This window comes from Lutjanus erythropterus, chromosome 22 (genome assembly GCF_056507025.1).
Source record: "Lutjanus erythropterus isolate fLutEry1 chromosome 22, fLutEry1.hap2, whole genome shotgun sequence".
Taxonomy (NCBI): Eukaryota; Metazoa; Chordata; class Actinopteri; order Lutjaniformes; family Lutjanidae; genus Lutjanus; species Lutjanus erythropterus.
Window position 1 is genome coordinate 11,957,697 of NC_139338.1, and position 24,010 is coordinate 11,981,706.

Below are 24,010 nucleotides of genomic sequence, written 5' to 3' on the forward strand. Positions count from 1 at the left end.
TTCAGGTTACACTTTGAACAAAAATGTAGAAATATCCTTTCAGCAAATCATATTTTTTATTTTTAAATATGTTGACTAGTTAACTCTAAAATCTTTTTCACTTACCTCCTGGTAACTGTACAAGTGTCCCTAGTTTGGAATCATTGCTTTAGTTTATTGTTACTGCGTCCAAAAGCAGTTTGCATTTTTGTTGGTCTATTTGATTTATGGGCTTTCTAAGAATAAGTAAAGTTGACAAGATAACGGTACATGAAACTACTCTGTAGTGAACCATTTGTCAGTCAGTAAAACCTTTTGTGTTTCTACAAAACCTTTATGGATTCTTTCTAGAATATCTTGAGCCACAGGGCCGGCAAAGAGCCCATTTCGAGTAATAACTTTATGTCATTCCTTTTCATTAAACTCAAACTCTGATAAAGCTCTAAAACTAGAGCTAATAACCTTTGCAGCTAATGGCGTAAGACTGAATAATGTGCAGTCATCAGGCTTAGAAGTCGATGCTGCCTCCTGACCTTACAACCTGTAATGAAATGCATCTTCGGCCTAACATAAAAAGGATTGCTACAATTAAATATGAGTCTTTTATTTTCTTTGAAGTAAAGCGGCAAGTCAGTTCAACTAAAGTATATTCTTTTTCACAGCAGGAAGGTAGGAAAAAATGCTGATCCTGTTGGGGCACAGATGGTGCCAGAGGTGTCAGACACCAAAAATCCTTGGCCCCAATTCAGCCTCCTTTTACAATACTGACCTTTATCAACATGAAACAGTGTACGGTATGTTTTTGTTGTTTTGTTTGTCTCCCAGAGGGTCTAAAATGTCTTGTGTGTGCCATTCTGTCTGTAAGAATGATTTCAAAGTTTCCCTCAGAGAAAATCACACCTTGTCAGACAGCTATTTTAAAGTTTTCAGCTCAAAACCAACATCTCAATTTAAGCTGGGGAAAGTCTGCTTCAGTCCACCTTAATAGCAAGTTAATGAATGTTTGTGGAGCGGTAAGGAACCTCTGTGGCAACTGTTGAAAATTACAGGTTACTGTAATACGTCTCGAGACGGCTGAAATTGTCACGGTCCTGATCGGGATTCATCAAAGGCTTCTCAATTAGAAGACATCTCCGTTGACACCAGAGAGCTTTTCCATCTAATGAAGTACCTCACATTATTGCCCTACTAGTAAATTATTCAACTAAACTCCTGACGGGGGGTGGATGGGAAGACAGACAGAGAAAAAAAAAATGAAAGAAGTCTCCTCATCATTTTCAATTCATCACCTTTCTTCCATATTGCCCTCCAGATCACAGAGAATATTCAGCTAATCAGATTTATGATTTATCCCATTTAAATTCAGTCGACTTTCTCAAACGCTGAGAGATGGTGGGTGGAGAAAGAGAGACTGGGGGAGACAGACGGAGAGAGAAGCAATTTATAATCTACAGAAGAAAGACACCTAGTGTGGGTGACCTCTATTTGAATGAATAAAGATTGGTTCTTTATATGTCCCACTATTGTGCCATTTCTAATGAGCATAAATTATTAACAGTTAGTGTCTCAAACTCAGAAATCGCAGGGAAGCTTTCCCTGATACATCTTAGTATAAGCACAATATAAGGATATAACACTCAGTGATTGTGGCACTAATGCACATCTATCAAGTTGTTATGTTCTACTACTTATGAGCATTTTACCATTGTGTTTAATCACATTATGTTACCAGATGTTGTGTGGACTGTGGTGACTCAGACAAGTTCAGTTTAGACTTATTTCCTCAATTCTGATTATATATGTAGTTATCTATATGTGTGGCTGGATACCACTAAGACTATATGAAAAATAAAAGTTTGATTTGGGTGAAATAATCCTTTAAAGCCAATGAACACCCAGTTATGCTTACTGATAAGACCTCTGGTCAGGTTGAGGGTGGGTCGGAGCTTTGATGGGAATTTAGTAGGTCACAAATCTCATCTACCAATAAAAATGATAAAGGTGTAACTCGTCCCGCCCTAACAGGTGCAGTAAAGCTAAGAGGAGGATGTCAATCAATTCTATCTATACACACCCACACAGTCCTGAGTCTAAATCTAATCAGCCACATTAACTGAAAACACCTGTGTGGGTGTCCTGAGGGTATTAAAGGTCCGATGTGTAAGATTTACAGGGATGGACTTATTTGCAGAATACAGCGGCGATAGTATCTAATCTTCATAAGTATATTTTTATTAGTGTATTATCACCAGAAAATATGATTTTTTTTGTTTGTTTTTGTTATCTTAGAATGAGCCGTTTATATCATGGATGTATTACAGACAGGTGGATACAGTGTTGGAGCCTCCGTTCAGTCACGGCAGCCAACTTCTGCATAGCCAGACCTCTCAACACAGAGTTCAGTGCTAGATAAAGGTCTGGTTCTACACATCGATCTTCTGCTATAAACGAAAAAAACACCCTGCCTTGTTTGTATTTCTCTAAACCAATCACAATCATCTTCGGCGGAGCTAAGCCCAAGATGCCCTGAAGATCTGGGGAGGGAAACCTTGGCATTAAAATGGCTAAATCCCCTCATTGGAAAAAAAAAAAAAAAAACAAAGACTGGCCCTAGATATGGCTTTTTGCCCTTTTTTTTGCAGTTATTGTAGGTTCTACTACAAGCTCACCGCCAGTTGCCACTAAATCCTACACACACATAAGATATTATATTATTGGCTCTGATTATTACATTTTTCAGTATTTTCTTTTACTGCAGATAAAAAATATTATATTACCAACTTTTTTTTACATTAAGACCAGAAAAATAGGCACTAATTACATTAATGGTGGTTATTACATTATCGGCTGCTCCATGTGTAATCACATTATCTTACAGTATATTGTGTGGACTGTGGTGACTAGAGGGTTATGGTTTGACTCTTTTATTCAATTATTATGAATAGTAATAGTTATCTGCATGTGTCTGTATATCTCATAGAAAACTGTGCTTGGGTGAAACAATCCCTTACGCAAATTCAAGTAGGAAAAGAATGAGCAACAGGGTAAAGAAGAGAAACATATTTGTCAATTACAACAATGAATTTAAGCCACAAATGCTCTTACATGTACTTGGCAGCACTTGACAACACATTCAATTTAATTTCCAATGACATTTTCTTCATATCTGATAATTAAATTAATTAACATGTGCATGCAATTCAACAATATGTGTCCACATGTTTTTTAAAGATCTCACGTACCTATCATAATTAGTAAGCCATGACAGCATTGATTTATTTGGTTTAATTAGCTTAATATTTTGTGGAATAAAACTACATTCACCACAGTTAATTGCAGATTTTATCATTTATTATGAACAGATAACTTAATCGTGTTCAACGGCAGCTAAAAAGGAATGAGTTATTGAAGCACTGCTTGCTTACAAAATTTGAAAAAGCACTATAGTATTTTAAAATTTAACCTCTATTGTCGTACTTGTGCAATGATAAGATACAAAACGGGGACCTACTCGTCAAAGTACTGGCTCATAGCACTTCTAGTGGTGAAAATCTACGGGTTACTTTAGATGGGTACTCCAACAATTTTTCAACATGCAGTGTACCACTCATGCTATGACAGAAGTGTATAATGTATAATGTTTCCTGTGGCTCAGGAGGGAGCTTTCTTCAGAATAAAAAAATATAATAAATTGTGCTTGAGTTGAACTTGAGACTTCAAATATTTGGAAAAAAAAAAAAAAAAGAGAGAAGAGAGTTTTAAACTGGGGGCAAGTTGAAATATGAGGTGATTTGTCAGGCAGCGAGAGGTCAAGTGAAAGTTGCTATTGAGTTGCACTGTAGGACCAAACTTGTCTGAAGTTTGACTCATACAAGGAACAAAGAGTCAGGAGGAGTCTGACAGTTTGATTTTAATTTACATTTTGATATCCATCTCTCACAAGATATAAAACTTAAAAAACAGCTGAGAACCCCTTAAGCACAATTGATGCAGAGTTCACAGATTTCTATAGCCATGAATCAAAATGCTAATAGTTTAGACTCATTTATTCTAATGAATTGTGTGCGTATTCTTGCACATTTTGTGAAAGCTTTAATGGCTACAGATGAAACAGAGCAGTACCTCCAGTATGAAACGAAATGACATTCGTCTTCAATTAGTCAGTGAAAAGAATTCTCCATCCACATGTTGCGATGTATTTAATGACTGCACAGACCACCACTGTCTACAGTGTTGCCTCCATGATTGCCTCTTTTTCAAGAGGTATATTATGGCAACCTCCTCCAGCAACACTATGTTACTTGTCTTCTTCTTTGGAGCAACTTGTGACTCTAACGGAGGCATGGAAATATGTGGGACATGACAGTTCCATTGTTTGAAACAGACATATCCATTTTCATATGTAAAAGGTGACATAAATGAGCCTTTAATCCAATGAGAGGCAGGGGTCCTCCAAAAGGCAGGAGATGTGAAGTGAGGAGATTTCTACAGCAAATGTTAGAGGGCTCAGAGGTGGACTTTGTGTTGAGCCTAAGCAAATCGTGCCATAGCTTTAGCAAATAATGGTAATGCCACCAAAGTCATGGGTCATTTTGTGCAAAATGAGGTGGATTAGGCTATGGAGTGACCAGGTGGGTTGCCTTCAGTCACAAAGCATATCATTTCACGTTGCATAACTTGCAAGTGTGTAAGAGTGTGAGAAAGAAAAGTGGGGCTTATTTTTTTTTTAACATAAGATGAAGCAGCAAGAAGGTGACCTGGAGGTAAAATGCTTACTAAAGGCACTCATCAGAGAAGAACTCTGGCAGTAATGACAGTAGAGGCACTTTCATTTTGGCAAAATGTGTGATTGCCAGGCCTCAATCAATGACGAGAGTGCCAGCCAAAGGCATGTGGTCAGAGCACATGAAGCAGATAGGACAACTTTGGCTAGCGTCAAGGAAATCTCTCCCCTTTAACCATGATAAAATTGTGAATTGGAAGGGCTTTTTGTAAGAGACTGTGCACAAGCTGACAACCAGAGTCTCTGCAGACTCTGCAGAACACTGAAATCCACTCCAGATTTTCTGTCCCGCCTCGGGTGAAAAAGTCTCACAGGAGTTTACTTCACTTCTGTCATACAGACCACAAGCTCATTTCTCCGACTCTGAGGCTTCCACTGCACGGCCCAAATGATCACTATCCTTAAAGTCCTGAGTGTTTTTTCCTCTCGTACATCAGCAATCAATGACTGGAGAATGTAATTCACCTACCTTTACATTTATAAGGTCAATCCAAAATAGTATAAAATGTAAATAAAAATGTAGATCTTACACAGCGTCTCAACTTTTCTGGAGTTGGGGTTTGTACATACATGCTGTATGCACATTATTTTAATGTGAACATGGCCATGTTTTCTGTGCAGGCACTGGTATAAATACCCCAGTAGGGATATCAACTAACTGGATGCAAGCCATTGTGTGTTTCTGCAGTATCTCACTGAGAACATGCCAGAAAAATACTCCCCATGGACAATGACTGTTAAAACGTGCTAAAGATATAAAGCCATCTTTTATGTTCAGGGGGCGGCAAACCAATATGATCAGATTACATCATGTTCTCCATTCTGCCTACAGCCACTCTGTGACACACTACTTTACTCTACAGATAAGATGCACATGTACACTGACGCACACCCATGCCACACACACAGACACGTGTGGATCCTACCTATCATTGATGGCTTCACTATAGATCCAGTGCTCTCTTTAATGAAATGGACAGGCGGTTAACAGGATGTGTCCATGTAACCGTGACATTTACCCTCGACTCATACGTTCGCTTAACACACACGAGAGCCTTTAAAGATCTTGACAGCACAATGAGCCCTTAAGTGGTGGCGGTTTGACCCCAGCAGGTTATTTGTGCACACCTCTCAGTGATTCAGAAGACCCTCTGACCCCTCTACCTTTTCATCAAATTGCTTGGTTTTCCTGTCAATCTCTTTGTAAGACTTAAAGGAACCAAAAATACATTTATGGAGAAATCTGTAACATATTTACTGCACTAAATGATAAAATGATCATGAGATGTCATCAGAAATTAAGTTGAACTACTCTTGCAACAACACTACAGCCGTGTTGTCCTTTCCGGATTTGGAATTTGCTGGAATGAGCTGGAAGAAATTATCAGTCACTAAAGTCAGACAGCATGTATTTTTGCTTCTGTTTTACATCGACAGACAATTTACAGTTACAAATTGTTGATGAACTTACAGTGTATGACTTGTCAACTCTTGTTATTGTCAAATTGCAATGTTGTGCTTGTCTTGCCCTCCTGCAGTGTTCCTGCAGCCTGCCTGAGCTTTCATCACTTTTATCACATTTCATTCTATTTAATATACTAAATATAATTTGTGTCACTTTTGTTTTTGATAATAATCTCAAACTTAAAGTCAAATATGTTTTCAAATAAAGACATCATTTTTAGGAACATACACTGGCACTGCATTTGTGCAGATTAGTATAGAAAGATATATTTTCAGAGCAGCACAGCATGACAGAAATATTTTTTAGTTCTAAATTGGATTAGCAAAACATTCTTCCATCGAGTGCAGAAATCAGAGCAGGCGTGTGGAAAATGTTCTTCACTACGAGGAATCTTCTGGGCAACACAAATCACGCTGAGAGGAGTAGTCGCCTTTATCGTCGGCCGCCATGCCAGGATGACAAGTCTAAACACGCACACGAGAGCACACACACAGGGACATATGTGCTCTCCATGCAGAGAAAAAGCAAACACAGGCGCTGACACAGAAATGTGAGTGAGCATGTGCACACTCAATCACACACAAACAACTAAATATCAAACTCAGATGTACACACACATACACACACGCGTGGCTGGGCTCCCTCACAATGAAAAGGGTGTGAAATGAGTCCAGGGCGTGTTGCACTGTGGGAAGGCTTTTAACACATGCCTAGACACCGGCGAGTGGTCACGGCCCCTCGCTGTGAGCTGGTCAACGTGGCCTGTGAGGCTGGTGGAAAACAATTAGCTGCATCATCTCTCACTCAGAACTGAGTCTCACTGGAGCTTCAGCTCTGCAAACAGAAGCTCTGAGCTCCGCAGGGAGCTGAACTTGGGTTATCTTTTAAATGTTTTGTCTTCAGCTATTCCTAGACCTGTCATCTACCCTGACTTAATATTTCAGCTTGCGCAGGGTGCTCCGTTTTGTCAGTTTTGGGATTGTAAGTGACTAGATAAATAATCAAGACAAGGCAAATGGCCCAGACTTCTATTTTAAAATATCTGGATGGAATCATCTGCCAGGTTTCCACTCAAACGTCGTGCAAATTTTAAACAAATTTCCAAACAAATGGCAAAAGAAAATGCTGCATTTCCATTCACTACTGTTTGTGAATACTAGAAGTTGGATGATAAACAGTTGGTGGTGGTAATTCTCCACTCAGGTGCCTTTAAACAACTGCAAAAGGAGAAGGTCCAACAGGATGATGTAATCAAAACAGCATCAGCCAAACTTCAAACAATGGAAAACAATGCTGCCAATGATAAAAATGTGGCATTTATGTCTTTTAAGTCACACGCAGGGGCGTCACTAGACCTAACAAACAAACAAACAATTCATGAGAGCGTGCAGTGCGCAAGAAAAAAACAGAAAATATTCAGCACTTATTTTAAAAACATAAATAGTTCTTTAAACTATTCAATCATATCAGACTATGTTGTTGTCTAAATCTTTGATTAACCACCTGAAATGTACTGCGGTAACTTTACTCTAGACTTCTAAACCATTACTGATAAAAGCAAAAAGGAAGAGCAGTGAATCTTTTTGAAATATTTATTTCAGTAAACATCTGCCTAATTGAATTTAATTAAACTTGAATGGTTTAAAAATTTGGCTCACGACTTGATGACAGGGAAAAATGTTTTTCTTCCTGAAGATAGCCCATTTGAGAAGCACTGCACCATCCATAGGCTACATCTGTCAACTAACACAAGCTTACTCAAAATCATCATTGATGCAGAGGTCCTGAGCAGAACCAGCAGACCAGAACCAACATTATGTTTCATGCTGATGAGACTCACTGGAAATTCCCCCCGCAGCTCGTACAGCAAATTAATATGGTTGTCTTGATACCTGGAATAACGTTAGCTAACTTAGCATTAACTTAAGACAGACTTATGTTGCCTAGCTAGCTAGGACTTCACTTACCTCTCTCATCCCTCGCTGCTTTATCCCTGCTGCGGGCGAAAAACTTCCTGATATCCATCTAGGAGTTACAGATCGAGACAAATCAAAATCAAAATAATATATTTAACAAGTTGTTGTCGGCTAACGTTACCTAGCTTACCTCACGCAGTGATTCTCATCGCCTGCCCCCCCCCCCTCTCTCTCTCTCGCGATTTCGAGTTGACACGGAAGTATTACCAGCCGAAGTCGCTACACGTGAATAAATTACCATATTAATTAGCCATGTGCGCATTGTTTATGTGGAGTGAATACAGTAGCAATGAATTACCATACTAAGTAGTATGTGCGCTGTAGTCTATGCTATGTAGACTTAAAACTCTGAAGTGATTTTTTTTTTTTTTATTGGTGAAATTTTTACTGTGGCACTGCAGATCAATACTGGGGCACGTGCCCCAGTGAAATCTGTCGCGGCTGGTCACACGCCTCATGCATATCATGATTGCTTAAGCCTGATTCCATTGCACTTTTACACATTAGATATCACACAGCAGAGAGCTGCACACAGCGTAGCTGCCATTGCTATTTTCTGACCAACACAACTGTCATTTTCATGTCCTGTGCCCAAGTTGTGCAGGTAGAAAAAGTACTTGCATTCATCTGTGCACCCATGGGTGTGTTGGTGTTCATACGAGCTGTGGTCAGGCACATTTGTTGGCGCATTGTTATCTTGAGGCTGGTTTCAAGACACTGATGCAGTATTTTCCTGCTATTTAAAGGATGCATTATTGAAATAATGAGATGCGCTAGAAAGGCAGGTTCATGCTTACACTCTGCCTTGTGGGCACTGCAGTTAATCTGCAGGTCATAAAAAGGAACATTCTGATTAATAGCCGATGGGTTGCAGGTTGGTGAAAAGGGTGTTAAGAGAGACGCTTTGTGCATTTACGCATGAGGCGCAGCAGCTTTTCTTCACTGATTGTTTAAATTTCCCAACATGCAGGATTGGTCAGGATGTAACATTAATGAATGTTCTGTATTCTTCTACACATCCAAAGGTTGAAGTTCAAACTGTGAAACTGTTTGGAGTAAAGCAGCTGAATAAATCTTGACTCCATTAGAGCCGTCTAAAAATGATTTCCCCTGTTTCCTCTGCTTAAATAGTTATGATTTGCTGCAGTGACATTACTGCATGCATGGAAATGTTCAAAATGACTGAAAGCAGCCTCTCTAATCATTGAACCATCTTTTAAATTATGCCGAGCAGTCCGAGCCTTCCAGGTGATTTTCTTTAACGGTTTAGTTTAATGATGTGAAGCTGTTTTCAATAATTAACAATAACGCAACAATAGGCAAACCAAGTTTAAGTTCTGGATTGGTCTTCACAAACTCCTGGAACAAGTATTTGTCTCTCCAGCTTGCTAGATGCTTGATGTCTGTCATCAGTCATTCAATTACTGCAGCTCTGGAAAACCAAACAATAGAGTTTGGTGATATTTCTAAATAAGTTCAGGAAAGGTTTCCCCGCTCACATCGTATATGCTTGATTCCATTTTAGTATCAATAATGTTGCTTAATCAAAGTTTAATACATTCATAGATACATATTTTCAGTGTTTCCACTCTATGTTTTCTTTATTTTTTTGATGTACCGTCTGAACATTTGTTCATTTTCTTCATCATTTGTTGGTCAGGTTTCTACTGTTGGATTCATGCACATTATGTACGGAGGTTCATGCATGTCTGTAACCTCATTTGTTAGATTGTTAGATGTGCATCATGCTCATGCATTCGATGTTTATTTAGTGACACCTGCATCATCTGTTTGATCAAATGTTTATGATGTATCAATGTGTTTTTTGTTACACTGTTTAATATGTGTGTATTATATCATCTGTACATTCTTTATATAATATGACATAACACTGGTTTGCTCATCAATCATATCATTCATTTATCATTTTCATTTTTCATTATATAAATGTCCCTCTTCATTTCATGTGTGACTCAAAGTATCGTCCTGTACTTTGTCCTGAAGTATAGTGTGTTCACGATATATAACTTGCTCTATGTTGCAAATTGCTTGTTTAAATATCATTATGTATCACTGAGTGTGTTGCTTATTTATCAGTGCAATGTGTGACCGTCACTCTAACTGACAAATTATGTTGTAATAGCCGCAATGTTGAGAGTTTAAAAGTTGCACAGATGGAGTAATAAGATGTAAAACTCCTTTACCTTTTGTGACAATGTGTCCAACACCATCAAAACATATTGCGCATGACGTCCATTTGAATATAATTGTTGTACGGCTCTACTTTGGCTAATCAGTGTAATTTGCAAAATGCCACAGTGAAGCAATGACAGTCATCGCCCCGTCAAACCAAAGCAAAATTTATTAAAATCCAGTCTCTGGCATCTCAGATATTGCACGTGACCTTTGGATGGACCAGAGTCACTCTGTAGCCTCCCTCATGATTTCAATGTGCCAGACAATTATAAAAGGTGCTCTAATATCATTTCATGTCTCGGTTTAATGCTTTCTAGGTTTACGTGTCCTTGAGGAGTGTTTACCTTTTGAATTCTCCAGAGGTGCGTAAAAATGACAGAATCAACAAATAAAATGTAAATCCACGCGGGTTACTCAGTTCCTGAGGATACCCGCCTCGTGTGTGACAACCAGCATTCAGCACACAGCTTTGAAGTTTAGACAATTCAGAATCACCTTTGTTGTGTGAAGGTTATCTACTCATCTTTAAGTGTGACTGTTTCTGAATGGAGTGTCTATCCTGTTATTCATTTAGCAGACGTTTTGGCTTGTAACTATTGAACTGCTACAAAGGAGCCGAGTCAAGGTTCAGATGAAACCAGCAAAGGTGAACTGTGAAAAATAAAGTGGATAAAGAGAATATTTCATACAAAGAAAGTAAAAAATCAGTACCCTGCTAAAGTTTACTTGTAAGGTTTGAAAGAGAGAAACTAAGGTCTATCTATGGGCATTTGGTTTTGGATCAATAATTGAATACACTGACTTATCTTGATGTGATTTTCAGGAACAAACTATCAGCTGTAATGATGACCATGTTCTTTTAATTAATGACTGACTGGAGAAATGGCACTTTGTCACACAAACAAAAACAATTTTTGCTTTTCAAGTTAGTTGATTTAATTTTAGTTAGACCCTTTCGTCACACTTTATGACCAATAGAGAGTCAAAGTCCATCCCCTTCTGATGTGTCCAAAGGGACCTTGCTTCAGAAAAAATATGAATTGTAGTAAATGGCGAAGGACAAATAATTGTTTTTATCCCGTTTGAATTGTACCATGAATTATACATGTGATGTTTATCAATTTAAAAGATGAAGAGGAGGGTTAGCTAACCTTACCTACATAGTGCTTTGTTTCTTTTTCTGCTACTTGCTTAAATTTTAAAATCCACTGGAAACTCAAATCTACAATAGCAATCTAGCTATGTAATTTAGGGTTGTGTGTGTTTTAATCCAAATTTGATACATTCATTATCATTTAAGTTTTTGTACACTTTCCTTATATATTGGGAGACCTATCTATGGTGCAGTGACTCTACGAATATAAAATCCACAAACAAGTGTTTGTCTGTGGCTGCACCTAGGTATAAAAACTGATGCGCGCATCTTGGGATGAGTAAGAACAAGCGAAGCAAAGGTCTTGAGTTGATCATCCAATTCTGATTCACCGCATTGCTGCTAAAGTGCCTCAGAACTGGCAGGAAACAACTTCAGCTATTCTTCCTGCCTCTGTCAGCTAAATAACTCTTAGAAACTGACTTGTGTCCCAAAAATAGAAAATCTGGAGATAAATGATTGCTGAAAAGCCCAAGTGCGAAGCCAAAACTTTGTGGTTTAGGCCTCAGTAGACACTGTGCCTCTTATTAGTCAGCACAGCTAAAGGAATACATGAGCGTCCTTGAATAATGATTTCACACAGATATCATAAACTGCAGCAGGATTAAATGAGACCAACAGTGTTTTGTGAAATACAGCAGTATGTGTATACACAACAAACAATCTGGTATAGTCTAAATATATACAAAGAAGCAAATAATGAATAACATCATCTGATTACAATGCATGTAGTAATAAGAATATGATATTTTGTTTATCCCCTGAGGGAAAACAGTTAATGATCTATGCTAACACACAAACCACAGATTGTACTTCTGCCAACACTGATTCCTCTCTGTTCTCAGAGGAGATGTGGGTAGTGATGATAATGTTAAAAATATCTACTTTTACTCAATTAGGTTTGGTTCATTCACATTAAAACTTGTGTCAAATGTATTTGTGTGTAATATCGCACACTACATGCTGTCAAACCCAGTCACTTCAGTGTTTCCAGTCTTAATGGCCAAAAGATGTACCTCATTAAAAAAATACATGCAAAAAACAATCTGGATATAGAGACTGAATTTACTTGAACTGACCTTTTGCAACGCCTCTCCTTGGTCATAGATTAGCAACCGTAACTGGGCACCACAGGCTTGTCAAGATTTTCATTTCTCTACATGTTGAAGCGGTGTGCACGTGGCTCTAAGAGGAGGAATTCTCATTATCTCAAGAGTTTGGATGGTGGCGTCTTTTTTGTAGTCTTTCAAAAGCCTCAAGCCTCTTCAAGAAAAAAAGGGAGTTAATGTGAAGAAAGAATCAAACTTTTTTTCTTCATCTGATAAGCTGCAGATGTTAGCATGTCTGACTAACTATGGTAGCTTACTACCTGCAGTAACATTAGGTACCACTGCATTTGCAAAACTCATGGTTGAATTTGGATTTGTTCCGAGGCGTTTGAGGAGTCAGAAGAGGGCTGGCGCATAAATTGGGCCAACAACAATGCATCTCTCTCTGGCTCGCTTTCATAGGTATAAGCCAGGTTACCGTAGCTGTTATCTGATTTTGGTCTGGGTTGTGGTCTGGCTGGTCTGGCCGACAAAGTCCACAACTGCACCTTGAAATGATAAGCTGCTTTTGTTTACTTCTCTGTGGAATAGAGGACACAGAGTTTCAAAAATTACTGCCAATTTCAATGTTAAATGCCACTATTATCACTGTAAAGTGCATATGAGCAGAGCAAAAATAGAAAACTTAATAGACGCAGCAACAATAACTAAGGAGGGCGGGGCAAATCCACAATAAGAATTTCAAATCACTTTGAGTACTGTTGTGATGAAATATTTCACATTCACAGATAAAATGTAATAAATTAGTTTTATATTAATTCTACAACTCAAAATGATTTTCGTTTAGGTTTAGATTTTAATCCTCTTTCTTTAATTCAAAAATACCTCAATTTAGCATAAATACCTTTCTCAAAGCCTCTTATTCTTTTCTATATTAGTGAATAGTTTCAAGGAAAAGAAGTCTCAAATCTCAAACTGTATTCCTGACAATTAAGAGTGTCTGCACTTGAATATCCTAAAATATCCTCCCTGCTGCTCCGAGAGCTCAGACCGCCTGAGTCCATTAAACTCCAGACTTGTCTGACAGTGGAGGGCAGGTGGATTTTAAACCTCTCTATAACCCTGTCAATGAGCAACTTCACTTCACCGTGTGTGTGTCTAATAGTGTGTTCGTGCACAGTAGTTCCCATGTGCCAAGCGTGTGAGTGCATGACTCACCTCCAGTGATGGTCTGGGTTTGCAGAAAAAGAAAGATGGGGTGGGAGGTTAATCTGAGGTTGGTACAGTTCATCAGATTCCTGAAGTGATGTTGTGGCAGCAGCATGAGCAGGCAGGTGGGGTCTGGAGAGCCGGAGACAGAACTGCAGCATCAACAACACGGACTAATAGTAGCTATCCGCACTTTGCAGGAAGGTAAACAAACACGTTAGACATTTCTGACAGTTGGAGACATCATTAATGTTGTACCGGCTACTTTGTTTCCATTTAAAAAGCAAAAACAGACACCTGTTAGCCCTGTTCTCTCTGCTACCTCAGCCTTCTGCAAATAAGTACATGGCAGGGAAGCAATATTAATGATCGGACAGGTATGCATGCCATCAGTAATGACAGTCTGCAATATGTAGACTGCAATATGCAAGTACAGCATTGTTTATTCATTGCACAGGTTTATTTTAGCGATTCCACCTATGAGAGATCCAGTGAAAAATACTGTTAAGTTTAGTAATAACAGCCTAACTTGAACAAAGAGGATGAGCAAACCAAAGCAGAAAGTCAAATGCAAAATTAAAGTCCTAGCTGCATTATAAAGTCCACCACTTTGATCCAGCCTGATATATCTCAGCTAATTGGTGATCTCCTGACTCCCTGTAGGGCTACCTTAAGGTTGAAATTTGTGTTTCTGAGAGAAATGTCTCGACGACTAATTGATTTCTCTGATGCTTTGTCTTACAACTATTCCTGCAAAACTAATGACACTCCCATTAGCCTCAGCTGTACTCTGAATTTAGTGTGTTTTGCATGCTAACGTGTGCGATTTAGCACTGAACAAAGGTAACTTGGTAAACATTATACCTGCTGTTGTAGTTGTTAGCATGTTGTACGCCAATGATAGCATTCAAGTCCAGTTGAAACAGCATTTTGAGCAGTATCTAGCCTTCTAGGATCAAGAACATCTAGCTTTAGTGACAAGAGTATCTAGCTCCAGTATCAATAGTGTCTAGATTTATTAACAAGAGCTCTAATAGCTCTAATATCAACAGTATCTAGATTTCTAGTTCTAGTATTGAGAGTATTTAGCACCAATATCTAACTCTAATAGTGAGAGTATCTAACTTTAAGCTCGACTTTAAGCTTACAGTGCCACTGTACCTAAGATCAGCCCTGCAGAACTTCTAGCGTGAGTGTAGACTCCTAGTGTTGCTAACTAAATTATTTTTTAACAAGGAAAGTCAATTATTAAGGCAACATTGGAATATCAGTAGTATACTTTGAGCAGAAAACCTCATAGAGCATTAACCTGTAGGTAAAAACGCGGCTCAAACACTGTCAGCTTTGTGTGGCATTTTGTCGAGAGGGCATGCAGTGTTGACAGTGACGGCAGGAAATGCAAAAAGCCATTCAGATTAAGAATGCTAAGCCTCCAGAGGCACAGCCTCTTCTGCCTCCATATGAAAAGAGCCAGAGTGAGACCTGGCATACGCTCAGTTGGATTACAGGGGAAAATGCCTTCTATCAAAAAAATGATTACAGCACCTCTTAGCCAATGTGCATGCAAAGAGAAAGCTGAATGAATGAATAATTATGGTGAAGGAGAAGCCAGAAGGAAGGTAAGGCAGAGAAAGAAAAAGGAGGAAGGAGGAGATTGAAGGGGTGGTAGGTTTGCAAAACAGGTATTTAAAGTCTGACACTCATGAATAGTGGTGTATTCATGAACTGTATGGGCTGATATGATTTTGTCTCACAATAATGCATGAAGCGATCAGTACACTTCCTTTTCATAGTCACTCAAAAAGGCCTTTGAAGAATCTGTAAAGAAGAAGGAGGCTCAGTGACTAAGTTTTCCATGAACAACACTTCTTGAAAAAAAAAGAGAAAAGATCTATCACAAAGACGGCTCTATGAATACACTGAAGCAATTTACAATGAGATCAATGGAGCGTTGAAATAATTCAGAAAACGTTTGTGAAATGAATAGACGAACAAGGCTTGTATTGAATTAAGATTTTTCTTCATTTTAATGTTTTGTTTACTTTTGGGTGGAATTGGTGCAATAAGGCGCTCCAGATACAATGCAATTCAGTTTCCACGGGGAGCTCGATTTTATTGATCTCATTCTGAGTAAAATGAATAGCTCCTCACACCCGTGGTGCCATTCACATTGCGTAGGACTAAACAGGGAACAGTGTGTGAGAGGACTTTGGGTCTCGGAGGTCGAACTTACTCAAGGCCAACTTCTACATTACCATAGATGGCAACGTCACATTTAACATCAGCTGTGACTATTCAGTACTGCGACCATTGTATAGCTAATAATGCCAACAAATCACATTCTGAATATTAATTTACTCCTGCTATGCATTTTGTTGACTAGCTTCGTCTTTAAAGGTAAAGGTCAACTTTATTATTACATGTACAAGTATACAGTCAGAATTACTCTCTGCATTTAACCCATCCTGCTTTTAACAGTAGTGTTTTTTTGTGAGTGTGATTACAGGTGAAACACTGTGGATGTAGAAAGAGAGCTGGATACAGTGCCACCACTCAGCTTTGCTGCTGATTTTCCACAGTACTACAATAAAAAATTCAGACATTTTACATTTTACCCATAAACCACCACTACACAAAACCTTGGACATGTGAATTAGTAAAATATGAAGATTTTATACATGTGCAAAACCCTCCCAGAGAGAGTTAGATGTGCAAGACGTCATCCCAAAGTACAGTTGATGGGGCCAAAAAATGGATGCCATCTTGGATTGCAGTAACCAGTTTACGTAATACATCCACGGACTACATCCAACCACTGATGTTTGGTATGGTCAGAGGTGAAACAGCCTTAAAACTCTCCACAGGAGTGTGTTTTTCAGCCTTGGGGTGCTTTGTTGTGTGTCATTTCCTCTCTTTTTGTCCCCCCTTACCTGTCCATGTATACTATCAAAAGTAAAGTTTAAAAAGAATAATAAAAATTAATAAACATCAGAGATAATGTTTTTAATGGCCTCAAACATCTGTGGCACTTTTCTTTTGCAGTGTCATATTACTAATTGGTTGACAATACACCAATATGTCTACATTAACTTAGACGATATCTTCCTGAAAGCTCCCTTGTCAGTAGTTTGCCATAGATTCAAAGTTAACTAGTGAAATTCCTGTTATTATAGTAAAAATATTGCTTTTATACTAAACCCCACTTCTTGGGTGGTCATCATAAATAACAAGGGATTATAATGTCAAATATTGTGCACTGGCCAATGTTTGTGCAATCTTTGAATGCAACAGGGGCCAAAAACACTGAACCAACACTAAACTAAGCTTCTTTTTTTTAACTTTACAAAGCCATCCTAACAAATGATACAAGTCTGAGTGCATATTAAATAAAATTAGAATGTACAACAAGCTTGTTGAAAAATAATGGATTGGATAAAAATCTCTTGCAATTTATGTTAAATTCAAAAGCAGGAAATCCAACAACAGTTGTGATGATAATCATCCAACTGTTTCACATGCAAAGGGCACCTCACAGGGCATGAAGTGCACTTCCAGGCTGCTGTGCCTGTTTGATAAATAACATGCATGACGCCAGACTTTGAATATGTAACAAATGAGATATAAAATGCTCAGCTAATCTGGCTGTGTGAGTGTACATCAGCAAGCACAGCAAACCTATGAAACTGTATTACATAAGAAAGCAGCACTCCAGACATTTTCCTAGACAGAAAAGTCTTTAAAAAATTAATACTTCAAAAACATGAACCACAGACTTTTAGTACCAAAGGGTAGTCGATACAACTGCACTGACCTGAGCTACGTTTGGATCTGTATGGTGGTTGCTTACTCAAAACATGAGTGAGAGTATAAATGAGTAATTGAGTTACTTCAAGTGCTTTAGGCCTGTTTCATACGATAAACAAAAAAAGGTTTTTGAACAGTCTACCCTCACCAGCTGGGGGTCGCATATTCAGAAGAGTGTCAGTGCTGGAGCACCACACTGTGGGGCAAGAAAAAAAAAAACACCCAGAACATCTTACACTCTCAACATCAAAATGCAACAAATGAAAGGCATGAAATTCTCTCTGAGAGGAGCGCTGACGCAGGTGAGGCTGCAGCCGAGCCCTCTGCCACTGGTAAATACACAATACTCTTAGCAGTAAGGGTTTCTAACAGGTTCTGAAGAACCTTTCTTGAAGAAAGGGTTCTTCAAGGATTCCTTGTAAGACCAAGGGTTCCATTAAGGACACTTTTCAGAATTCTTCAAGGATTGTTGAAATCCTTGAGGAACTCTTTGATCAATGGTTTGTAGTAACGCAATATAAAAAGGGTCCTCGGTAGAACCCCCTAGGTGGGTTCTTATTAGCACTTTTAGAAGGTGGAAACGTTCTGGATACACTCCAGATTTACTCTTAGAAATAAAGGTGCTAACTAGGGTTCTTCTGCTGGTCTCATCAAAGAAACCTTTTTGGTTCCTGATAGAACCTTTTATAAAGGTTCCATGTGGAAGACTTTCAGAGTTCTAACCAGAACCCATTATGAAGGGTTATACTTAGAATCATCTGTGAAAGGTTTCACCCATGAGATGCTGTAAAGGAGAACCTCTCAGTGGTGCAATGGTTCCACCCAGAACCCAGGGGCTTTGAACAGTAATCTTATTACCTTCTAAGGTTGCTAACAAGAACCCACCGAAGGGGGTTCTACCTAGACGCTTTTTATATTCCAAGGGTTTCATCTAGAACCCACCCAGGGGTACTGTCAGAGAACCCTTTCATATTCCAAGGATTTTGTCTAGAACCCTTCCAGAAGGTTCAACTGAGAACCTTCTTATATTATGGTGCAAAAAAACACGTTGATAAAAGAGCTCATCTTCATGCAACACTTAGTCTCACAAAGAAACCCTGAGAGGTCCTTTCATCCAAAAAGGGTGCTTTAGAAACAAATGGTTCTGGGTAGAACCTTAGCCCTTCAGGAAGAACATTTTTGGAGCCCTTATTTCAAAAAGCGTAGTCCAACATGGAAATGGCCCTGTTCCGGTTTATGCAACTAATTTTGAACACTTCGGAGCATATACACCAAAAATACACTGGTTCTCAATTCTAAAAGTTGATTCACAGCTGGAACCAAAAAATAACAGGTTTTCCTTAGGAACCAAAATGAGCATGTTGCATTCCACAGGTTGTTCTGCACTGTTCAACACCTTCTGTTGATGACATCCTTGATTACAATGGTTCCACTTAAAATTGGGGGAGACGAAAGCTGGTCTGCTAGATGACACCCAGGTTCCGATATTTTTGAATGGAACCAGTTCAAGAAACGGTGCTAATCTGGAAGGGAAGGGCTCTAGGTGGCATCATTACATCAGTGAAGGGTTCTCTGTAGAACATCTCATAGGAGGAGTAAAAGCATTCCCAGATGGTTTTAAGTAGAACTCTCTGCAAGGGTCCCAAGTGGAACCTTTACAAAAGGTTCAACCAAGAACCAAACAGGGTTCTGCTATGGGGACTTATGGTTCTAGATAGCTACTGGTTTATTTATGTCTAACTTATTTCAGGAGTGTAGCTGAATTCTTCCATCTGATCCAACTCTTTCTACAGAAAATGTTGTTTTTCTTTATTTAAATTCTCTTCCGTCCTCAAAACACACCTCTTCTACACAATCTGCCTCTCTTCTCACATTCACTCCCTCCTACACATATCCCTCCTGTTTTCTCCCTTTTTAAATCAATCTCACACTTCCTCTCCTCCTCTCCCTCCTCTCCTCTGTTCCTCTCTCCCCTGCTTGTGCCGGTGTTTTGCCATGACTCTTACGTTTTCCCCTGTAGGGCTGTGTGTCTGCTGTAATGAATTGTACTTAATTGCCAACTGGGACCCGCAGCCTTAAATATAATTCTCAGGACACTTAACCTGGGTCACTATGAATGATAAACACACCTTAATAAATGGGCTTGGGCTTGGAGCAGAGAGGAAAACCATTTCTCTCTTCAGACCCCACCACAGCACAGGTAGGCAAACATGCAGAGTATACTGTAAATGATCAGGACAATCATTAGTAGTTTAATCACAACATCCTCTTACATTCTTTGAGGGTAAAAACAAGACTTAATGCTGTCCTGCTGGAGGTTTACTATAAACCTAAAAGATTAAATTAAATTGCCACAAATGAAATTATATTACCCTGCTTTCTCTTTGCATGCTCTCCTGCCAACCTGAAGTCAAACCACTGACCATTAACTCTCTCTGAAACAAAGACTGCCAAATTGAAGCTTTGGATAAGCCTTTTTCCACAGCCAACATTTTGACTTGTCACAGGGAGCAGAAGCACAGATGTTACTACTAACATTAGCAATGGCTCTGTTCTGTTGAAGTGTCCCTATGAGCTGAATACAAAGCAGCTAAATAGAATTTTGCCCACATTAATTGTATTATTTATGATGCTGGGATGCTGTGTAAAATATCAATAAAAAAAGCAAAATGCAATGATTCAAAGAATTTGGAGAAAACTAATCCCTCAGGCAGCACTGGACTCACTGTATTACTGTGTGTTAGTGGCTTGACTAACCGTCACATCTATGAAGGCCCCATTATTGGTGAAAGGCACATGCAGGGTTTGGAGCAACATATGCTGACATCTAGACGTTCTTTTCAGGGACGTCCCTGCTTATTTCAGCTGTGCATTACCAAACCACATTCTGCATGTGTTACAACAGTGTGGCTTCTTAGTAAAAGAGTGCAGGTACTAAACTTGCCTGCCTATAAAAATACTTCCAACACTAAATTCACTTTTTCACCCTATTGTTAATTATATACATTTAAGCCTCAAATACACACATGCACAGGTCATATGGATGTGCAGTTACTGTATTGTTGATGAGGGAGTGATGAGGCTGCCACATACATATAGTTAGGTGGAGGTAAACTGGCAGCTCTCCATGCTACCTGTCCACACTGCATGCTGTGGTCTGTGATGAAAGGGCCACACTCAGGTTCCAAGTTGAGTCTTTACAGGCTGAGCTATGGCCACCCAGGAAAAACAGCCTGTTGAATATATCAGCAACCATCGGTTGCTGAGCTGACAGTGGCTAGGAAAATTTTGACATATTGCCCAATCCTATTCTAAACCCCAGAATATGTTAGTATAAGAAATCATGAGGAATGTGAGGAATGTACAGAGTGGGTTTGTCTGTTTTAATGGAAGTGGTTAACATTTGCATGCCTGGCTGGATAGCTTGTTATCTACAGTAGTAACCTAGCATTACTATCAAAGCCACTCATTAGCATATCATTAGTTACCTATACATTATTATGTAAGGTTACATGTTGCATTTATGTTACATTAAAAAATGTTTTCGTATAAAACTACAATACCAGGCTTAACTAGTTCTAACTTACAGCAATAATGGTGATGCTTTATTTCTGTTTTTAGCCTTTTTGGCTTCAGTCCTTTTGCATCAGTACGCAAGTCACAAAAGTAGGCATCAGTAGGGACTCATTTTCAAAAGTTTCATGGAAATGGAGATTTCCACTATCTCACAGACTCAATGTTGGGGCTTGCTAGCTAGCTGAAAAATCTCCTTGGACTGCTGCAAAATCAAAGGTTGCAACTAAGATGACAAAAGAAAGAAATTAAAGACCAATTGTTTCAGATATTACCATTAATTTTGAATGCTCCCATTACTATCATTATAAACTGCATAAGTGCTGTACTACATTGGAAAACTTTACAACCATAGCAACTATAGCTAAGGCAAGCATGATTTAGTATGGCAATTATTAATATTCAGGGATTAAAACTCCCCAGCCTAAAGATGAGGCTTGACATTATTGCAAAAAGAAACCAAAGTCCATGCTACAGTATGCGTTTCCTTTTTGTATATCAAACAAATTCCCCCCTCATACAGCTGTGGGGATGTCCGCTCTGTGTCTGCGGCCGGCAGATCGACTGTACTGGTTATGACACTCATGCATAATAGAAAGCGCACAGGGCCCGCAGGAACTGAGGAGCATAGAAAAGAGGCACAGGGAGCAGTTAGGGTGTCTGGCCAGTGGGACATCCTCCCACTCCCCCTTCCACCTCACCGCTCTTTCCCTCCTACCCACCCACTCTCCCTCCATCTCAATCTGACGCATGCTGCAAATGCAAAGCCAGATCAAAGTTAGTGTAGCCCTTATGAATAAAAGAGTACGGCCCATCTGTGCAGCTGCAGAAAGAGAGGGGTTCTACAGTATGTCTGAAAGAAAAAGCAAAGCAAACTACATATCGGGTAGTGGTGTGGCCACAGTAGCGCCGTGGCCCTCAACCCCTGCAGAACCGAACCTCACAACCTCACTTGGCAACCAGCAGCAGAATCAATTGCTTGTGAAAATTCATGAAAAAGACTATTATGATTTAATGAAGTGATAATGATGATGACATTTAAAAAAAAGACTAGAAGAGAGAGAAATTCAGTGTATGAGCTATACAGACTGAGTAATGCAGTTATGAGGTTCACATAGAGGTTTCATCACTAACAAGACTCACCTAATCCAGCTGCATGCCCGACTCGATCAAGGACTTCCTCACCTAAGCTACACTAGTAGGTGGTTCCCTCTGAAGTTTCCCTGGGCTGGTGCTCAGTCTTGCAGTTTTATCTGTTAAAGCGAATGATTAGAGGTCTGGGGGTGGCAACAATCTGAAGCTTTTCTCAAACTTTAAATGGGTAAGAAGCCTGGCATGTTGGTTTGGAGCTGGGCATGGAATGCAAGCCGCCCAGTGGGACACTTTTGGTAAGCAGAGCTTGCACTGTGGGATGAACCGCATGACGTTAGTTAGCGAAAAGAATTCTTCGTCCACATGTTCATGACGTATTTAATGGCTGCACAGACTACGGCTGTCTTCAGCACCTTCACTTTTGTCTCTTTCTCAAGGGATACATTATTACAACCCCCTGCAGCGATGCCCTGTTTGTTGTCAGAAACGTTTGACTCTTCCTCTACTTTTGTAGGGTGACTTTTAACACTGATTGTTGACCTCCAATGGATGTATTGCTTAACATTCATGCCAATATAAGTGTGAGTATGTGGGCAGAGATAGTTATATCATTTGGAAGCATTCTGGCCATACTCTGTGTTCAACTCCTCTAGAGTTCTCGACATTTTATGAAAGCCACAGGACATGACAGACAAGTTTTAAAAATCTGAAAGTACTGGTCATGATGAGCAAATTGGTTGTCCGACCTAGATATAGGGGCCAAAGACTAATTGAACAATGTAGTAGCTGGTTCCCTCCGGACAGCTAGCACTCAGTCTCATAGTTTTATCTGATAAAGTGAATGATTAGAGTTCTTGGGATGAAAACAATCCCAACCTATTCTCAAACTTTAAATGGGCTAGAAGCCCAGATCGCTAGCTTGAATCCTGGCGTGGTATGTGAACCAGTGGGCCACCTTTGCTAAGCACAGCTAACACTGTGGGATGAATCGAATCACAATCAACTAGTTGGTGACAAGAATTCTCCGTCCACTTCATGACGGATGTAATGGCTGCACAGATCGCAGCTGTCTTCAACTCTTCCACTTTGCTTTATATGTTGTCAGAAACTTTTTAATCTTCTTTTTTATGGTAACTTTTGACTCTGAGCGTTGCCCTCTAGTAGATGTATTGCTTAACGTCCATGCCAACATAAAGGACACATGGTCGTGTGTGAGCAGATTAAAACCAGCGTATCTCTTTCGGTATGGGGGCATAAATGACCCTTAAGTATGCATCTTTATGGGTGGATGTTTAAATATTTGATTCACTGCTGTTGCCTTTTACACATCAGACTTTTTTCTTGCTCTCTATACCTTTTTCAACCAAGGCCTTTGAAACCTGTCTTGCTGTAAAGAACATAAGCTTTAAGGACAAAGCCAAATCACACATCTTTCACCGTGCAGAAAGGCAGGGCAACTAATGCCTTGTTCAGGTCTTGTTTCCAAAGCACTACACCAAAAGCACAAGAGAGAATGGTTTATGATGGTAAAACCCACAAATCAAGCCCCAGGCAAATTCCCTAAAAAGCTATTCAACATAGCTCGACTAGCCTCTGCCTGATTCAGCCTTGGCAGCGAATTCTCATGGTTGGCACAAACATGCCTCAGCATCAAAGATGTATTATTATTGTACACCAACTGCTGAGGACACAGCAAGCACTGGACCTAGGAAAGTTGTGAGAAGAAACAGC

The 24,010-nt window shown here is 39.4% G+C and overlaps 1 long non-coding RNA gene across 1 annotated transcript in view; it reads right to left on the reverse strand.

The window, feature by feature from the left end:
* LOC146306681 (uncharacterized) overlaps positions 1–24,010 on the reverse strand; it is a 137,595-nt gene that overhangs the window by 63,747 nt on the left and 49,838 nt on the right. The window contains exon 3 of the long non-coding RNA XR_014768953.1: positions 13,820–13,942. This is a non-coding gene — a long non-coding RNA (uncharacterized LOC146306681). The remainder of the gene's footprint in view (positions 1–13,819; positions 13,943–24,010) is intronic.